This window comes from Phascolarctos cinereus, unplaced genomic scaffold, assembly GCF_003287225.1.
Source record: "Phascolarctos cinereus isolate Bilbo 61053 unplaced genomic scaffold, phaCin_HiC Scaffold_8;HRSCAF=390, whole genome shotgun sequence".
Taxonomy (NCBI): Eukaryota; Metazoa; Chordata; class Mammalia; order Diprotodontia; family Phascolarctidae; genus Phascolarctos; species Phascolarctos cinereus.
The window spans coordinates 66,892,563-66,909,801 of NW_027556291.1; the positions used below are offsets into that span (position 1 = coordinate 66,892,563).

A 17,239-nucleotide genomic window follows, 5' to 3' on the forward strand; every position below is an offset into this window, starting at 1 on the left:
AAGAGTTATCAGTTCTTTCTCTGAAGGTGGACAGCATTTTTCATCATGAGTCCTTTGGAACTGTCTCGGATTATTGTATTAATCAGAGTAGCTGAGTCTTTCACAGTTGATCATCATACAATATTGCTGTTTGCCGTGTATAATGTTCTCCTGGTTCTGTCCACTTCATGTAAGTCTTCCCAGTTTTTTTCTGAAAACATCCTTCTCGTCATTACTTATACCACAATAGTGTTCCATCACAGTCACATACCACAATTTGTTCAGCCATTCCCCAACTGATGGCATCCCATCAAATTCCAGTTCTTTACCACCACAAAAAAAGAGCTGCTATAAATAGTTTTTGGACACATAGGTCCTTTCCTTTTTTGTTTGATCTCTTTGGGATACAGACCCAGTAGAGGTATTATTGGGTCAACACGTATGTATGCTTTTATTGCCCTTTGGGAATAGTTTGAAATTGTTCTTCAGAATGGTTGGACAAGTTCACAACTCTACCAACAGTGTATTAGTGTCCCTATTTCTCACTCAGTTCTTAATCTCTTACAATCTTACTTCTAACCTTATCATTCCACCAAAACTACTTACTCCAAGGTTACCGATAATCTCTTAATTGCCAAATTCAGTGACCTTTTCTTTTTTTAATATTCATTTAAAATTTCGAGTTTCATGTTCTTTCCCTCCCTCTCTATCCTCCTCCATCCTTGAGAAGGCAAGCAATTTGATATAGATTACACATCTGTAGTCATGTAAAACATTTCCATATTAGCCATGTTGCAAAAGAAAATGCAGATCAAAAACATCAAAAATAATAAAGTAAAAAAAGTATGTTTTAATCTGCATTCAGAATCCATCAGTCTTTTCTCTGGAGGTGGACAGCATTTTTCATCATAAGATCTTCAGAACTGTCTTGGATCATTGTTTTGCTGAGAATAGCTAAGTCATTCACGGTTGATCATTGGACAATATTGCTGTTACTGTATACAATGTTCTCTTCTGCTCACTTTACTTTGTATCATTTCATGTAAGTCATCCCAGGTTTTTCTGAAACGATCCTTCTCATCATTACTTAAACTAATAATGCTATGTATTGTTGTTGTTGTTGTTACTATTATTAATATTATTATTATACTCTGTATTCCATCACAATCATATGCCACAACTTGTTCAGCCATTCTCCAATTGATGGGCATCCCCTCAATTTCCAATTCTTTGCCACAACAATAAGAGTTGTTATAAATATTTTTGTAAATATAGGAACTTTTCCTTTTTCCTTGATCTTTTTGGGAGACAGGGGGTATGTAGCATTTTATAGCCCTTTAATCATAATTCCAAATTGCTCTTCAGAATGGCTGAATGAGTTCACAACTCCACCAATAGTGAATTAGTTTCCCAATTTTTCCATATCCCTGTAAACATTTGTCACTTTCTTTTTTCTGTCATTTGAGGAAATTTGAAAGGTTGAGGTGGTACCTCAGTTGTTTTAATTTGCATTTCTGTAATCAATAGTGATTTACAACTTTTCTTGTGACTATAGATAATTTTGATTTCTTCTTCTGAAAGCTGCCTGTTCATACCCTTTGACCATTTGTCAATTGGTGGATGATTCATATTCTTATAGATTTGGGTAATTTCTCTATATATTTGAGAAATGAGGCCTTTTTCAGAGAAACTTTCTATAATCACCCCCCCCCCAGTTTCCTCCTTTCCTTCTAATCTTGCCTATATTGGTTTTCTTTGTGGAAAAGCTTTTTAATTGGATGTGATCAAAATTATTGATTTTACATCTTGTAATGCTCTCTACCTCTTGTTTGGTCATAAATTCTTCCCTTATGCATATATCTGCCAGGTAAAATATTCCATTCTCCCCTAATTTGCTTATATGTCTAAATATACTACCCATTTTGACCTTATCTTACTATATGGTATAATATGATGGTCTATACCTAGTTTCTGCCAAGCTGCTTTCCAGTTTTCTTGGCAATTTTTGCCAAATAGTGAGTTCTTGTCCCCAAATCTTGGATCTTTGGGTTTGTCAAACACTAGGTTATTATGGTCATTTACTACTGAGTATTGTGTCCCTAATCTATTCCACTGATCCACCACTCTATGTTATAGATAGTACCAGATTGTTTTGACGATTACTGCTTTGTAATACAGTTTGAGATCTGGTGCTACTAAACCATTTTCCTTTACATAATTCTCATGATATTCTTAACCTTTTGTTCTTCCAGATGAATTTTGTTATTATTTTTTCCTCACTTTATGGAATACATTTTTGGTAATTTGATTGGCATAGCACTGAATAGTAAATTAATTTAGGTGGCATTGTCATTTTCATTAGATTGGCTTGACCTACCCATGAGAAATTAATATTTCTCTAATTGTTAGACTTAACTTTGTGTGAAAGGTGTTTTGTAATTGTGTTCATATAATTCCTGGGTTTGTCTTGGCAGGTAGGCTCCCAAGTATTTTTTATTGTCTGCAGTTATTTTAAATGTATTTCTTTCTCTATCTCTTCCTATTGGACTTTGTTAGTGATATATAGAAATGCTGATGATCTGTGTGGATTTGTCCTGCAACTTTGCTGAAGTTGATAATTATTGCAATCAGGTTTTTAGTAGACTCTCTGAATATATTGTCATATTGTCTGCAAAGAGTGCTAGTTTTGTCTCATTTCTTATTCTAATTCCTTTGATATCTTTTTCTTCTCTTATTACCATAGCTAGCATTTCTAGAACAATATTGAATAATAATGGTGATAGTGAGCATAATGATGAGAAAATTGCTTCACCCCTGATCTTATTGGGAAGGCTTCTAGCTTGTTTCCATTACAAATAATGCTTGCTGGTGGTTTTAGGTAGATACTACTTATTATTTTAAGGAAAGCTCCATTTCTTCCTATGCTTTCTAGTGTTTTTAGTAGAAATGAATGCTATATTTTGTAAAAAGTGTTTTATGCACCTATTAAGATAATCATATGATTTTTGTTGTTTTTGTTATTGATATAGTTAATTATGCTAATAGTTTTCCTAATCTTGAACCTGCCCGACATTCCTGGTATAAATCCCCTCTTGTTATAGCATATGAGCCTTGTGATACATTGCTTTAATCTCCTTGCTAGTATTTTATTTAAAATTTTTTGCAACAATTTTCATTAGGGAAATTGGCCTATCATTTTCTTTTTTTGCTTTTGCTCTTCCTGGTTTAGGTATCAGCACCATATTTGCATCATAAAAGGAATTTGGTAAGATTAATTCTTTTCCTCTTTTTCTAAATGGTTTATATGATATGAGAATTGTTCTTTATTTTTAAAAAATTTATTTAGTATTTTATTTTTGCTCAGTTACATGTAAAAACAATTTTTGACATTCATTTTTAAAACTTTCAGTTGCAAATTCTCTCCCTTCTCCCCCACCCACCCCAACCTCCACTGAGAAGGCAAGCAATTAGGTATAGGTTATACATGTATAGTCATGCAAACATTTCCATAATAGCCATGTTGTGAAAGAAAATATAGACTGAAAAATACCCTTAAGAAAAATAAAGAAAGTAAAAAGAAGTATTCTTCAATCTGTATTCAGACACCATCAGTTCTTTCTCTGGGGATGGATAGCATTTTTCATCATAAATGCTGCAGAGTTGTCTTGGATCATTGTATTGCTGAGAATAGCGAAGTCATTCACAGCTGATCATCTTACAATATTGCTGTTACTTTGTACACAGTACATTTCACTTTGCATCAGGCCATGCAAGTCTTTCCAGGTTTTTCTGAGAGCATCCTGCTCATCATTTTTTATAGAACAATAGTATTCCATCACGATCACATACCACAACTTGTTCAGCCATTCCCCAATTGATGGGCATGCCCTCATTTTCTAATTCTTTGCCACTAGAAAAGAGCTGCTATAAATACTTTTGTACATATAGGTCCTTTTCCTTTTTGTTTTTTATCTCTTTTGGAATATAGACCTAATAGTGGTATTGCTAGGCCAAAGGGTTTTATATGGTTTTATATGATTTTATTTATGGTTTTATGGCTCTTTGGGCATAGTTCCAAATTTCTCTACAGAATGGTTGAATCAGTTCACAACTCCACCAATGCTGCATTAATATCTCACTTTTCCCATATCTCCTGCAACATTATCATTTTCCTTTTCTGTCCTATTAGCCTAATAGATATGAGGCAGTACCTCATAATTGTTTTAATTTGCATTTCTCCAATCAATACTGAGTTAGAGCATTTTTTCATATGGCCATAGATAGCTTTGATTATTTAATCTGAAAACTGTTCATATATTTTAATTGTTTATCAGTTGAGGAATGCCTCTCTTTTTAATAAATTTGATTCACTTCTCTACATGTTTGAGAAATGAGACCTTTATCAAAGAAACCTCCTTCAAAATTTTTTTCATAGTTACTATTGCTAACTGTATTTACCTCCATCCTATCCCCCCATTTATCCTATTACCTTTCTCCTTTCACCCTGTCCCTCCTCAAAAGTGTTTTGCCAAAAAAAAAATGTTTTGCCTCTGACTACCCCCTCCCTGAATCTGCCCTCCCCTCTATCACCCCCCATTCTCTTAGCCTCTTCCCCTCATATTTTCCTGTAGAGAAAGATAGATTTCTATACAGAACTGAATGTGTATGTTATTTATTCTTTGAACCAACTCTCAAAAGAGTAAGGTTCACTTACTCCTCCTCACGTCACCTTTCTTCTAATCCACTGTAAAATATTTTTCTTACCTCTTTTATGTGAGATGATTTACCCCATTATACCTCTCCCTTTCCCTTTCTCCCAATACATGCCTCTCTAACCCCATAATTTTATTTTTTTCAGACATCATCCCTTCATCTTCAACTCACACCTGTGCCCCCTGTCTACATATACTTTTTCTAACTGCCCTAATGATGAGAAAGTTGTTGTGAGTTACAAGTATAATTCCTATTTAGAAAGTAAACAGTTTAACCTTATTAAGGCCCTTATGATTTGTCCCTCCTGTTATTTTTTTTTATGCTTTCTCTTGAGTCTTGTATTTGAAAGTCAAATTTTCTATTCAGCTCTGGTCTTTTCATTCAGAATGCTTAGAAGTCCTCTATTTTGTTGAATGTCTATCTTCCCCTGAAGGATTATACTCAGTTTTGCTGGATAGATAATTCTAGATTGTAATCCTAGATCCTTTGCCCTCCAGAATATCATATTCCCAGCCCTCTGATCCTTTAGAGTAGAAGCTGCTAAATCTTGTGTTATCCTGACTGTGGAATTTGGCTGTAATATTCCTATATTCCTAGGAGTTTTCATTTTGGGATCTCTTTCAGGAGGTGATTGGTGGATTCTTTCAATTTCTATTTTACCCTCTGATTCTAGAATATCAGGGCAGTTTTCCTTGATAATTACTTGAAAGATGATATATAGGCTCTTTTTTTGATCATGACTTTCAGGTAGTCCAATAATTTTAAAATATTGTCTCCTGGATCTGTTTTCCAGGTCATTTGTTTTTCCCATGAGATATTTCACATTGCCTGCTATTTTTTTTTAATTCTTTTGGTTTTGTTTTATTGTTTCTTGATGTCTCATAAAGTCATTAGCTTCCATTTGCTGAATTCTAATTTTTAAGGAATTATTTTCTTCAGTGAGCTTTTGTGCTTCCTTTTCCATTTGACCAGTTCTACTTTTTAAGGATTTTTTTTTTCTTCAGTGAATTTTTGTGCCTCTTTTTCCATTTGGCCTAGTCTGTTTTTTAAGGTGTTATTTTCTTCAGTATTTTTTTTTTGTATCTCCATTACTAAGCTGTTGACTTGCTTTTCATGATTTTCTTGCATCACTCTCTTTTCTCTTCCCAATTTTTCCTCTACCTCTCTTACTTGATTTTCAAAATCCTTTTTGAGCTCTACCATGGCCTGTGACCAATTCATATTTGTCCTGGAGGCTTTAGATGTGGGAGCTTTGACTTTGTTATCTTCTTCTGAGTGTTTGTTTTGATCTTCCTTAGTAATTTAGTAACTTTCTATGGTCAGAATTTTTTTCCGTTGTTTGCTCATTTCCCCAGCCTATTACTTGACTTTTAACTCTTTGCTGAAGCAGGACTCTGTTTCCAGGGTGGATGGCACATTGTGCCAAGCATTAGGGGTTTTGTGCCACTGTTTTCAGATATACTTCTAGGGACCTGTAAGTTTTCAGTTCTTCCAAAGTGACATCATCTAAGGAGAGATGTGTTTACTACTCTCTTGGCCTGTGTTCTGGTCTGTGAATGACCACAAGCATTCTTTTCTGCCCTGGAACTGTGAGGAGGGTACTCCCTCCACTGTGCCTACAAGCTCTTCTGTTTAGTGCTCCTCCTTGCCCTAGAACTGCCACGAGGACTGTGACCACATCCAAGTATGGGCAAAGCAACAGAGTCTTGCCTCAGTGCTAGCAAAAAGGCCGCTGTAATCACCTTCTGACCAGTTGTTCGACCACCTTACCATCTGTGTGCTGAGAGCTCTGGAAGCATCCACTGCCACTGCCACTGCCATTGCTGATTCAGTCACTCCCAAGGCCTGCTTCTGCTTCTCTGGAGCTGCGTCTGTGCTGGTGCACAGCCTGTGCTGGATTGTGCTCTGCTCTTATACAGGTATGACAGACCTTTCCTGACAACCTTCTAAGTTGCCTTGGGCTAGAAAATTTTTTTCACTCTGTCTTTTTGTAGGTTCTGCCATTCCAGAATTCCTTTAAAGTCATTACTTAAAGGTATTTGGAGGTGTTTGGGGGAGAGCTCAGGTGAGTTTCTGCCTTAACTCCACCATCTTAGCTCTACTTCCCCATTTAATTGTTCTTTAAATGTTTAGTAGGGATACATCTTGTTCTCAGGATTTTTTTCTTAGGGAGCTCATTGATGGCTTGTTCAATTTCTTTTTCTAAGATGGAGTTATTATTATAATATTCTATTTCTTCTTCTGTTATTTTGGGCATTTTATATTTTTTGTAAATATTCATCCATTTCACTTAGATTGTAAGATTTATTCACATACGCTTGGGCAAAATAACTCCTAATAATTGCTTTAATTCCATCTTCATTGGTAGAGAATCTACCCTTTTCATTTTGTACCTCTTTTTACCATATGGCCAATTCTGTTTTTAAGATGTTATTTTCTCCAGTATTTTTTGTGACTCATTCACCAAGTTGGTGACTCTCTTTTCATGATTTTCTTGCATAACTCTCATTTCTTTTCCAAGTTTTCCTGTACCTCTCTTCCTGGATTTTTAAAATCCTTTTTGACTCTTCTCCCCTCCCCAGAGCCCCAGCTCCTGGGAAGGACCGATCTTGTCCTGCAAGTCCCAACATGCCCAAGCAGAGAGTCACCTTCCAGAATGTGGGAATTGAAGAGAATGGAGAGGATCTCCCCAAAAAGAAGCTGGTGGATCCTGTGACAGGAGCAGGGGGCCCTGGGAGCCGGTTCAAAGGCAAACATTCTTTGGACAGTGATGAAGAAGATGATGCGGGACTTCCACTTCTGGGAGCCAAGATGGCTGAGTGAAAAGGTAGTCGCTCTCACTCTCCCTGTCAACCTCTGAAAACCCAGAAAATATCACCCTAGAAAAAAAACCCTGGAACACCTGAACTAGAAGAAAGACAAGGAGCAGCAGTGCAGCAGCCCAGCAAACCGGTCTCCCAGTGCCTCAGCAAAAATAAGGGAGGCAGAACTACAAGGGGCCCCAGGTAGACAAGTACCCTGCAGCATTCATCTGAAAGGAGGTGAAGAAAACAACCTAAAGGCTTCCTAAAGCCCTGGCCTTGCTGATTCCAACCCAACACCAGGTGAGCTGTAGGAGCCCTGAAGCCTCCAATTGTGAAGAAATCCTAAAGCCCAGGTGGTAGAGCAGGCAAACACCAACACCTGGACCTCCGAGTGCCTGGGGGGGGGGGGGGGGGGGGGGGGGGGGGGGGGGGGGGGGGGACCGGTGGAAACCAGCTCAGAAAACCACGAGGAGCCTCGGCACTCCACCGCAAAGGAATCTCCCGGTGCATTAGCAGAAACGAGGGAGACAACACTGCAGGGGGCCCCAGCAGATAAACACCTTGCAGCACCCATCTAAAAGGAGCTGAAGAAAGCTAAAGGAAAGGAAAAGCAGGCAACCTAGAATTGCCTGCAAGTTCTAGCCTTGCTGATTCCAGCCCAACATGATGTAAGCTGCCAGAAACCTACAGTCTCCAATTCCCAGCATAAGAGGCCCCAGCACGCAAAGCCAGTGACCAAAACCTAGGCTCCCAACACAAGAAGCTTGGGTCAGTACCCTCTGTTCCCCAGCAGGAGTGCTCAATCTCTTTAAAGGCCAGGGAATAAAGAAACAGCATGAGTAAAAAGAAAAGTACCATAGATTCATATTATGAGAAAGAGTGAAGATCAAGACAGAAATTCTGAAGAGGACAACATTGTCAACAAACCCACATCTGCAACAACAAAAGAGAGTATAAACTGGTCTGAAGCCCAAAAAGCCTTCTTAGAAGAGCTCAAGAAGGATTTTAGTAGTCAAATGAGAGAGGTAAAAGAGTCCTTCAAAAATACAATTGGCCAATTGGAAAAAAAATACACTGAAGAAAACAAGTCCCTAAAAAACACAATTGGCCAGTTGAAGAAGGAAGTACAAAAACTAACAGAAGAGTACACACTGAAGAAAACAAGTCCCTAAAAGACACAATTGGCCAGTTGAAGAAGGAAGTACAAAAACTAACAGAAGAAAACAATCTGTTAAAAACTAGAATTGGACAATTGGAAACTAATGTCTCTATGAGAGAACAAGAATCAGTCAAACAGAAACAAAAAAATGAAAAAATAGATGAAAATGTAAAATACCTCATCAGCAAAACAACCGACCTGGAAAATCGACTTAGGAGAGACAATTTAAAAATTATTGGACTACCTGAAAATCATGATGAAGAAAAGGGCCTGGAGAGTATCTTTCAGGAAATCATAAAGGAAAACTGCCCGGAAGTCCTAGAACCAGAAGGGAAAATAACCATAGAAAGAATCCACGATCACCACCTGAAAGAGATCCCAAATTGACAACGCCAAGAATATAATAGCAAAATTCCAAAATTACCAGATGAAAGAGAAGGTGCTGCAAGCAGCCAGAAAGAAACAATTTAAATATCATGGAACCACAGTCAGGATTACACAGGACCTTGCAGCTTCTACATTAAAAGACCGCAGGGCATGGAACATGATATTCCGTAAGGCAAAGGAGCTTGGAATGCAGCCAAGGATCAATTACCCAGCAAAAATGAGCATCATTTTTCAAGGGAGGAGGTGGATATTCAATGAAATAGGAGACTTCCAAACTTTCCTGATAAAAAGACCAGAGCTCAACAAAAAATTTGATCTTCAAGTACAGGACTCAAGAAGGACTTAAAAAGGTAAATGGGACAGAAGAATACAATATGTTGTTAATGGGGGGGAGTGGCTGTTTAAACCCCTACAAGGGAATATGAGACTTGCAACCCTTGAGAACTGTATTGTTATTACACCTTGTTAAAGGAGTATACATAAAGAGGGTGGATATTAGTTGACTTTGATGTAATGATAAAAAAAAATCTAATCAAGTGGGTTAAATGGATCCAAATAAGTGGATCAATCTGATCTTAGAAAATGTACTGAGAAAGGAGGAGGCAGACAAGGGTAAATTACATTACAGGAAAAGACACAAAATCCTATTACAGCAGAGCAAGAGAGAGAGGGAAGGGGGGAGCATTGTTTGAACCTTACTCTCATCAGATTTGGCTCAAGAAGGGCATAATATAATCAGGTATAGAAATCTAACTTGCCCTATAGGCAGTAGGAGGGAAAAGGGGAAAGAAAAGGGAGGGGGGAAAGAAAAAGGAGGGGGGAAAGAAGGGAGGGAAGAAGCAGTAAGACTAAAGGGGAAGAAAAGGGAAAGGGATAATAAAAGGGGAAGGGACTGAAGGAGGCAGTGGTCAAAAGCAAAACACTAGTGAAGGGGAGAAAGGAAAAAGGAGAAAGAAAAGCATAAATGGGGGGAAAGGATGGAGAAAAAGACACAGATAGTAATCATAACTGTGAATGTGAATGGGATGAACTCTCCCATAAAACGGAAACGGACTGCAGAATGGATTAAAAACCATAATCCTACAATATGTTGTTTACAGGAAACACATTAGAAAAAGAGTGACACATACAGGGTAAAGGTAAAAGGCTGGAGCAGAATATATTATGCGTCAGCTGAAGTAAAAAAAGCAGGGGTAGCAATCCTGATCTCAGACAAAGCAAAAGCAAAAATAGATCTAATCAAAAGAGATAAGGAAGGAAACTACATCCTGCTAAAAGGCACCATAGACAATGAAGTAATATCATTACTAAACATATATGCACCAAATGGTATAGCATCCAAATTCTTACAGGAGAAGTTCAGGGAGTTACAGGAAGAAATAGACAGCAAAACAATACTAGTGGGGGACCTGAACCTCCCCTCTTGCACTAGATAAGTCTAACCACAAAATAAACAAGAAAGAAGTTAAGGAGGTGAATAGAACATTAGAAAAGTTAGGTATGATAGACCTCTGGAGAAAACTGAATGGGGATAGAAAGGAATATACTTTTTTCTGCAGTACATGGCACATACACAAAAATTGACCATGTACTAGGGCATAAAAACCTCACAATCCAATGCAGAAAGGCAGAAATATTAAATGCATCCTTTTCAGATCATGATGCAATAAAAATTATATGTAATAAAGGGCCATGGAAAGATAGACTAAAAAATAATTGGAAACTAAATAATCTAATCCTAAAAAATGATTGGGTCAAACAACAAATCATAGAAACAATCAATAATTTCATTCAAGAGAATGACAATAATGAGACAACATACCAAAACCTATGGGATGCAGCGAAAGCAGTTCTTAGGGGAAGTTTTATATCTCTAAATGCTTACATAAATAAAATAGAAAAAGAGGAGATTAATGAATTGGGCATACAACTAAAAAAACTAGAAAAAGAACAAATTAAAAATCCTCAACTAAACACCAAATTAGAAATATTGAAAACCAAAGGAAAAATTAATAAAATTGAAATTAAGAAAACTATTGAACTAATAAATAAAACTAAGAGCTGGTTTTATGAAAAAACCAATAAAATAGATAAGCCTTTGGTTAATTTAATTTAAAAAAAAGAAAGAAGAAAACCAAATTACTAGTATCAAGAATGAAAAGGGTGAAGCTACCACCAAGGAAGAGGAAATTAAAACAATAATTAGGAATTATTTTGCCCAACTATATGCCAACAAATTTGACAATCTTAGTGAAATGGATACATATTTACAAAAATATAAATTGCCCAGATTAACAGAAGAGGAAGTAAAATACTTAAATAACCCCATCTCAGAAAAAGAAATTGAACAAGCCATTGATGAACTCCCTAGGAAAAAATCTCCAGGGCCAGATGGATTTACATGCGAATTCTATCAAACATTTAAAGAACAATTAATTCCAATACTATATAGACTATTTGGGAAAATAGGTGAAGAAGGAGTCTTACCAAATTTTTTTTATGATACAAATATGGTGTTGATACCTAAAGAGTCAAAACAGAGAAAGAAAATTATAGACCAATTTCTCTAATGAATATAGATGCAAAAATTTTAAACAAAATACTAGCAAGTAGATTGCAGCAACTTATCACAAGAATAATACACTATGACCAGGTAGGATTTATACCAGGAATGCAGGGTTGGTTCAATATTAGGAAAACTATCAGCATCATTGAGCATATCAACAACAAAACCAACAGAAACCACATGATCATCTCAATAGATGCAGAAAAAGCTTTTGATAAAATACAACACCCATTCCTATTAAAAACACTAGAAAGCATAGGTATAAATGGAGTCTTCCTTAAAATAATAAATAGCATTATCTAAAACCTTCAGCAAGCATTATATGTAATGGGGACAGGCTAGAAGCATTTCCAATAAGATCGGGGTGAAACAAGGATGTCCATTATCACCACTGTTATTCAATATTGTACTGGAAACCTTAGCTTTAGCAATAAGAGAAAAAAAGAAATTGAAGGCATTAGAATAGGCAAAGAAGAAACAAAGCTATCACTCTTTGCAGATGACATGATGATATACTTAGAGAATCCTAGAGAATCAAGTAAAAAACTACTTGAAATAATAAACAACTTTAGCAAAGTTGCAGGCTATAAAATAAACCCACATAAATCATCAGCATTTCTATATATTACCAACAAAGCCCAACAGCAAGAGATAGAAAGAGAAATCCCATTTAAACTTACTGTAGACATTATAAAATATTTAGGAGTCTACCTCCGAAACAAACCCAGGAACTCTATGAACACAATTACAAAACACTTTTCACACAAATAAAATCAGATCTAAATAATTGGAAAAACATCAGTTGCTCATGGGTAGGCCGAGCTAATATAATAAAAATGACAATCCTACCTAAGCTAATTTACTTATTCAGTGCCATACCAATCAAACTACCAAAATTATTTTATAGAGTTAGAAAAAATAATAACAAGATTCATTTGGAAAAACAAAAGGTCCAGAATATCAAAGGAACTAATGAAAAGAAATGCAGGGGAAGGTGGCCTAGCAATTCCAGATCTTAAATTGTATTATAAAGCAGCAATCATCAAAACTGCTTGGTACTGGCTAAGAAATAGGGAGGTGGATCAGTGGAATAGGTTAAATATGCAAGACACAGTAGTCAATGACTATAGTAATCTATTATTTGATAAACCCAAAGACCCCAGCTTCTGGGATAAGAACCCACTCTTTGAAAACAACTGCTGGGAAAACTGGAAAAGAGTATGGCAGACACTAGGCATAAACCTAAATCTCACACCATATACCAAAATAAAGTCAAAATGGGTTCATGACTTAGATATAAAGGCTGATACCATAAGTAAACTGGGAGAACAAGGAATAGTTTACCTATCAGATCTATGGAGAACAGAAGAATTCATGACCAAACAGGAGATAGAGAACATTATGAAAAGCAAAATGGATAATTTTGATTACATTAAATTGAAAAGTTTTTGCACAAACAAAGCCAATGCAACTAAGATTAGAAGGAAGGTAGAAAATTGGGAAAGAATTTTTACAACCAGTCTCTCTGATAAAGGCCTCATTTCTAAATATATAGAGAATTAAGACAAATTTATAAGAACACAAGCCATTCCCCAATTGATAAATGGTCAAAGGATATGAACAGACAGTTCTCAGATGAAGAAATTAAAGCCATCTATAGTCATATGAAAAAATGCTCTAAATCATTATTGATTAGAGAAATGCAAATCAAAACAACTCTGAGGTACCACATCACACCTATCAGATTGGCCAACATGACAAAACAGGAAAATGATAAATGTTGGAGAAGATGTGGGAAAATTGGAACACTAATACATTGTTGGTGGAGTTGTGAAATGATCCAACCATTTTGGAGAACAATTTGGAACTATGCCCAAAGGGCTACAAAAATGTGCATACCCTTTGATCCAGCAATAGCACTTCTAGGGCTATATCCCAAAGAGATCAAACAAATGGGAAAAGGACCCACATGTACAAAAATATTCATAGCAGCTCTTTTTGTGGTGGCAAAGAATTGGAAATTGAGAGGATGCCCATCAATTGGGGAATGGCTGAGCAAGTTGTGGTATATGAATGTAATGGAATACTATTGTGCTCTAAGAAATGATAAACAGGCTGACTTCAGAAAAACCTGGAAAAACTTATATGGTCTGATGCTGAGTGAAGTGAGCAGAACCAAGAGGACTTTGTACACAATAACAGCCACATTATGCAATGACTAAGATTGTTAAACTGAACCCTTCTCAGCATTACGAGGATCAAAGACATCTCCAGAGGCCTCGGGATGGAAAATGCTGTCCACATCCAAAGAAAGAACTATGGAAGTCGAATCGCTATCACTTATTTTTACCTTCTGTTGAGTTTTGTTTCATCTTTCTGATGGTTCCCCCTATTGGTTTTAATTTTTACTTACAACTTCACTAATGTGAAAATATGTTTAGTGGTTATGTAAATGTAAAGCCTATATCAGATTGTGCGCCATCTTGGGGAGGGTGGGGAGGAAGGGGAGAAAAATTTTCAACTCAAAAGCATATGGAAGTGATTGTTGATAAATCAATAAATTAATTAAAAAAAAGAAAAAGAAAAGAAAAAAAGAAAAGGAAAATAAAGCCAATGCAACCAAGATTAGAAGGGAAGCACACACACACAAAAAATGATGATGAAGATGTTTCTAGCAAGTATGTCATCCTAGCTTCAGAAGATGTTGAAGATCAGGAGGCGGCCACACTCCCAAGTGAGGGTGGTGTTCATGTCACACCCTTCAACCTGCAGGAGGAGATGGAAGAGGGCTATTTTGATTCAGATGGCAACTTTTCTGCACCAGGAAGCCCAGATTCAGGACAGCTGGCTAGACAACATTGACTGGGTGAAGATCTGGGAGTGCCCTCCAGGCCAGGCCCCTGCCTCAGATTCAGAGGATGACAGCCCTGGCCAGACTCCACTGGGCCCTCAGGCCCTCCTAGAGGGTCTCTTGAAGATGCTGTTGCTGGGGGACACAGTTGCTGGGGCACTGAGGCATCTAGGTGCTCAGAAGGGTAATGAAGGACCCCAGTGACCAAATTCCCCACAACGATTAGACCGGCTCTCAGGATTGGCTGACCAGATGGTTGCCCGGGGTAACCATGGAGTGTACCAGGAGACCAGGGAATGGCTTGCTGTGAGGCTGAAAGCACTGGGGGCCACACCCTAGGGCTGCCTGACACAGCACGTCGTCCTGTCCTGGAAACGTTTGCTAAAGAGGTTGGGGAGGGGGAGCTGGAGACCCCAACCCTAGCCCAAGGAGGAGAAGCAGCTGCTTGGCTGATGTGATGTGGGAATATAAATGGGAAAACACAAATGATGCTGAACTCTATGGGCCCTTCACCAGTGCCCAGATGCAGGCCTGGGCAGATGAAGGCTATTTCCCAGATGGTGTTTATTGCCAGAAGATGGATCCCCTGAAGGCCAGTTCTACAACTCCAAACATTAGATTTCAGTCTCTATTTCTGAACTTGTTTTATTTTTCAGGTAGAGGAAGAGGGCTACGGCAAACACTTCCAGGAAGAGGCCCTGGGCTTAGTGTGGGGCTCATATGGACCTTAGTTGGATGGCGGGAGGCGGGGAAATTGTACCAGTCTTGGCAGGGGGCGTCATTTCCTGTCTCAATAAAAATCTCTAGTTTTGTAAAAGAGGTGTCCAATGTGGGGAAAGGGAGAGGGCGTAGTTGCACAAACAGCCTGAGTTCCCTTTGCTGTCCACCCTAGAGAAGTGCTGCTGCCTCAGGCTGGCCAGAATGGGCCTTCGTTCCTAAATCACAATATCCTGGTCCATGCTGGGCCTCCCCTCTTCTCCTCTTCCCTTTCTCCTCACTTCTCCACTCCCCTAGATCAGACCTCCCATGAAATGGATGGAATGATCCTTGCTAGGGCTGGCCGTCCAGAAAGATCCCTGTCCTCCCAGGGTTCTAGCCTGACTTTGCTACTGACCAGTGTGTGAACCATGAGCATGTATATATATATGACTTCCTCCTCTCTGGGCCTGGATCTGGTTCCGTGTTGAAAGATCCATGAGGGAGGCCTGAGCTTGAGTCAGGATACCTGGGTTTGAATCTCAAACTGCCTGTCTATGGACCTGCCTAATTCTAGTTTCTTCCCTGAGCCTCATTCTCCTTATCGTAAAATGGGGATAATCACACTACCTACCTCTCAGGGTTGTTGTGGGGAATGCACTTTGTAAACCTTAAAGTGCTTAAGAAATGTGACTTATTATAGCACTTCAAGATGCTTTGTCAAGGGAAAAAATAAAATAAAATCCTTTTTGAGCTCTTCCAGGAATTCTTTTGGATCCTGTGTCCAATTCACATTTTTCTTCAAACTTTGTATCTGCAGCTGTTTTGACTGTGTTGTCTTCTCCTGAGTATGTGTCTTGATCTTCCCTGTCATCAGAGTAACTTTCTACGTTCAGGGGTTTTTTGTTTTTTGTTTTTTTCTTGGTTGTTTGCTCATTTTTTTCTAGCCTATTTCTTGACTTTTAACTTTATGTTAAGGTTAGGCTCCATTCTCTAGGTGAGGGGCATTATTCCAAGCTTCAGGTCTTTCTTGCTGCTGTTTTAGAAACTAGATCTGAGTTCTCTAGGTTTTTGGTGCTTTCAAGGTGGTATGATCTAGGACAGGCATGGTCACTGTCCTCCTGGCCTCTGTTCTGGCCTTTACCCAAGAAGGACCTTGTTCCCCTGTAGCCACCACTGCTAGCACTCCTTCTGGCCCTAGGACCATGACCAGGTCTCCCATTCTCCTTTAGCTCCAATTGCCAGTGCTCCCCTCTGTCTTGGAATTGAGACAAGGGTCCCTACTCCCCTATGAGTGACCAGAAGCACTGCTCTCTGGCCTGAAACCACAACCATGGCCCCTGCTCCCCTGCAGATGCAAGTGCTTTCACTCCTTTTAGCCCTGGGATAAAGATCTGGACTACGTATGGGCAATCCCACAGGGTCCTGAACCCAGTGCTAGCAAAGTGTCCCCTGCAATCTCCTAATGAATTGTCTTTACCCCCCCCCCAACACACACCCTCTGTGGGCTTAGAGTTCCCAGAGCTGCTGCTACCACCAGTGCAGCCACCTCCAAGACCTATTGTTGGCCCTGTGGTACAGCCTGAGCTGGGCTCCGGCTCCAAACACCACCCTGGTGAGATAGACCTTTCCTACTAACCTCCTAAGTTGTCTTTGGCTAGAAAATTGTTTCACTCAAGCTTTTGTTGGTTTTGCCACTCCAGAATGTGATTTGAGGTGTTATTTTAGAGTTTGTTTAGAGGGGAATTTGGGAGAGTTTGGCTGAGTGCTTCTCTACTCTGCTTTTTTGGCTCTCTCAATTTTCTCAACTCTTATTCTTCTTGACCTCTCTGAAGCCTTTGACACTATGTATCACTTCCTTCTCCTTGATACTCTCTTCTCTTGAATATGCCCCACTCTCTCCTCTGACAATGCCACCACCCCGGTGCAGGCCCTCATCACTTCATGCTTGGGCTATTGCAAGAGCCTACTGGTGGGTCTTCCTGCCCCAAGGCTCTCTTCTCCAGTCCATCCAAATTTCAGTGGCTCCCTATTGCTTCCAGGATCAATTACAAAATCCTCTATTTAGTAGTCTTCTTATGTCT

The 17,239-nt window shown here is 38.6% G+C and overlaps 1 protein-coding gene and 1 pseudogene across 7 annotated transcripts in view; both read left to right on the forward strand.

Moving 5' to 3' along the window:
• LOC110203309 (uncharacterized protein C8orf48-like) overlaps nucleotides 1-17,239 on the forward strand; it is a 195,515-nt gene that overhangs the window by 1,379 nt on the left and 176,897 nt on the right. The gene's annotated exons all lie outside the window — the stretch shown is intronic.
• Nucleotides 7,321-15,097, forward strand: LOC110204247 (CD2 antigen cytoplasmic tail-binding protein 2-like; annotated as a pseudogene).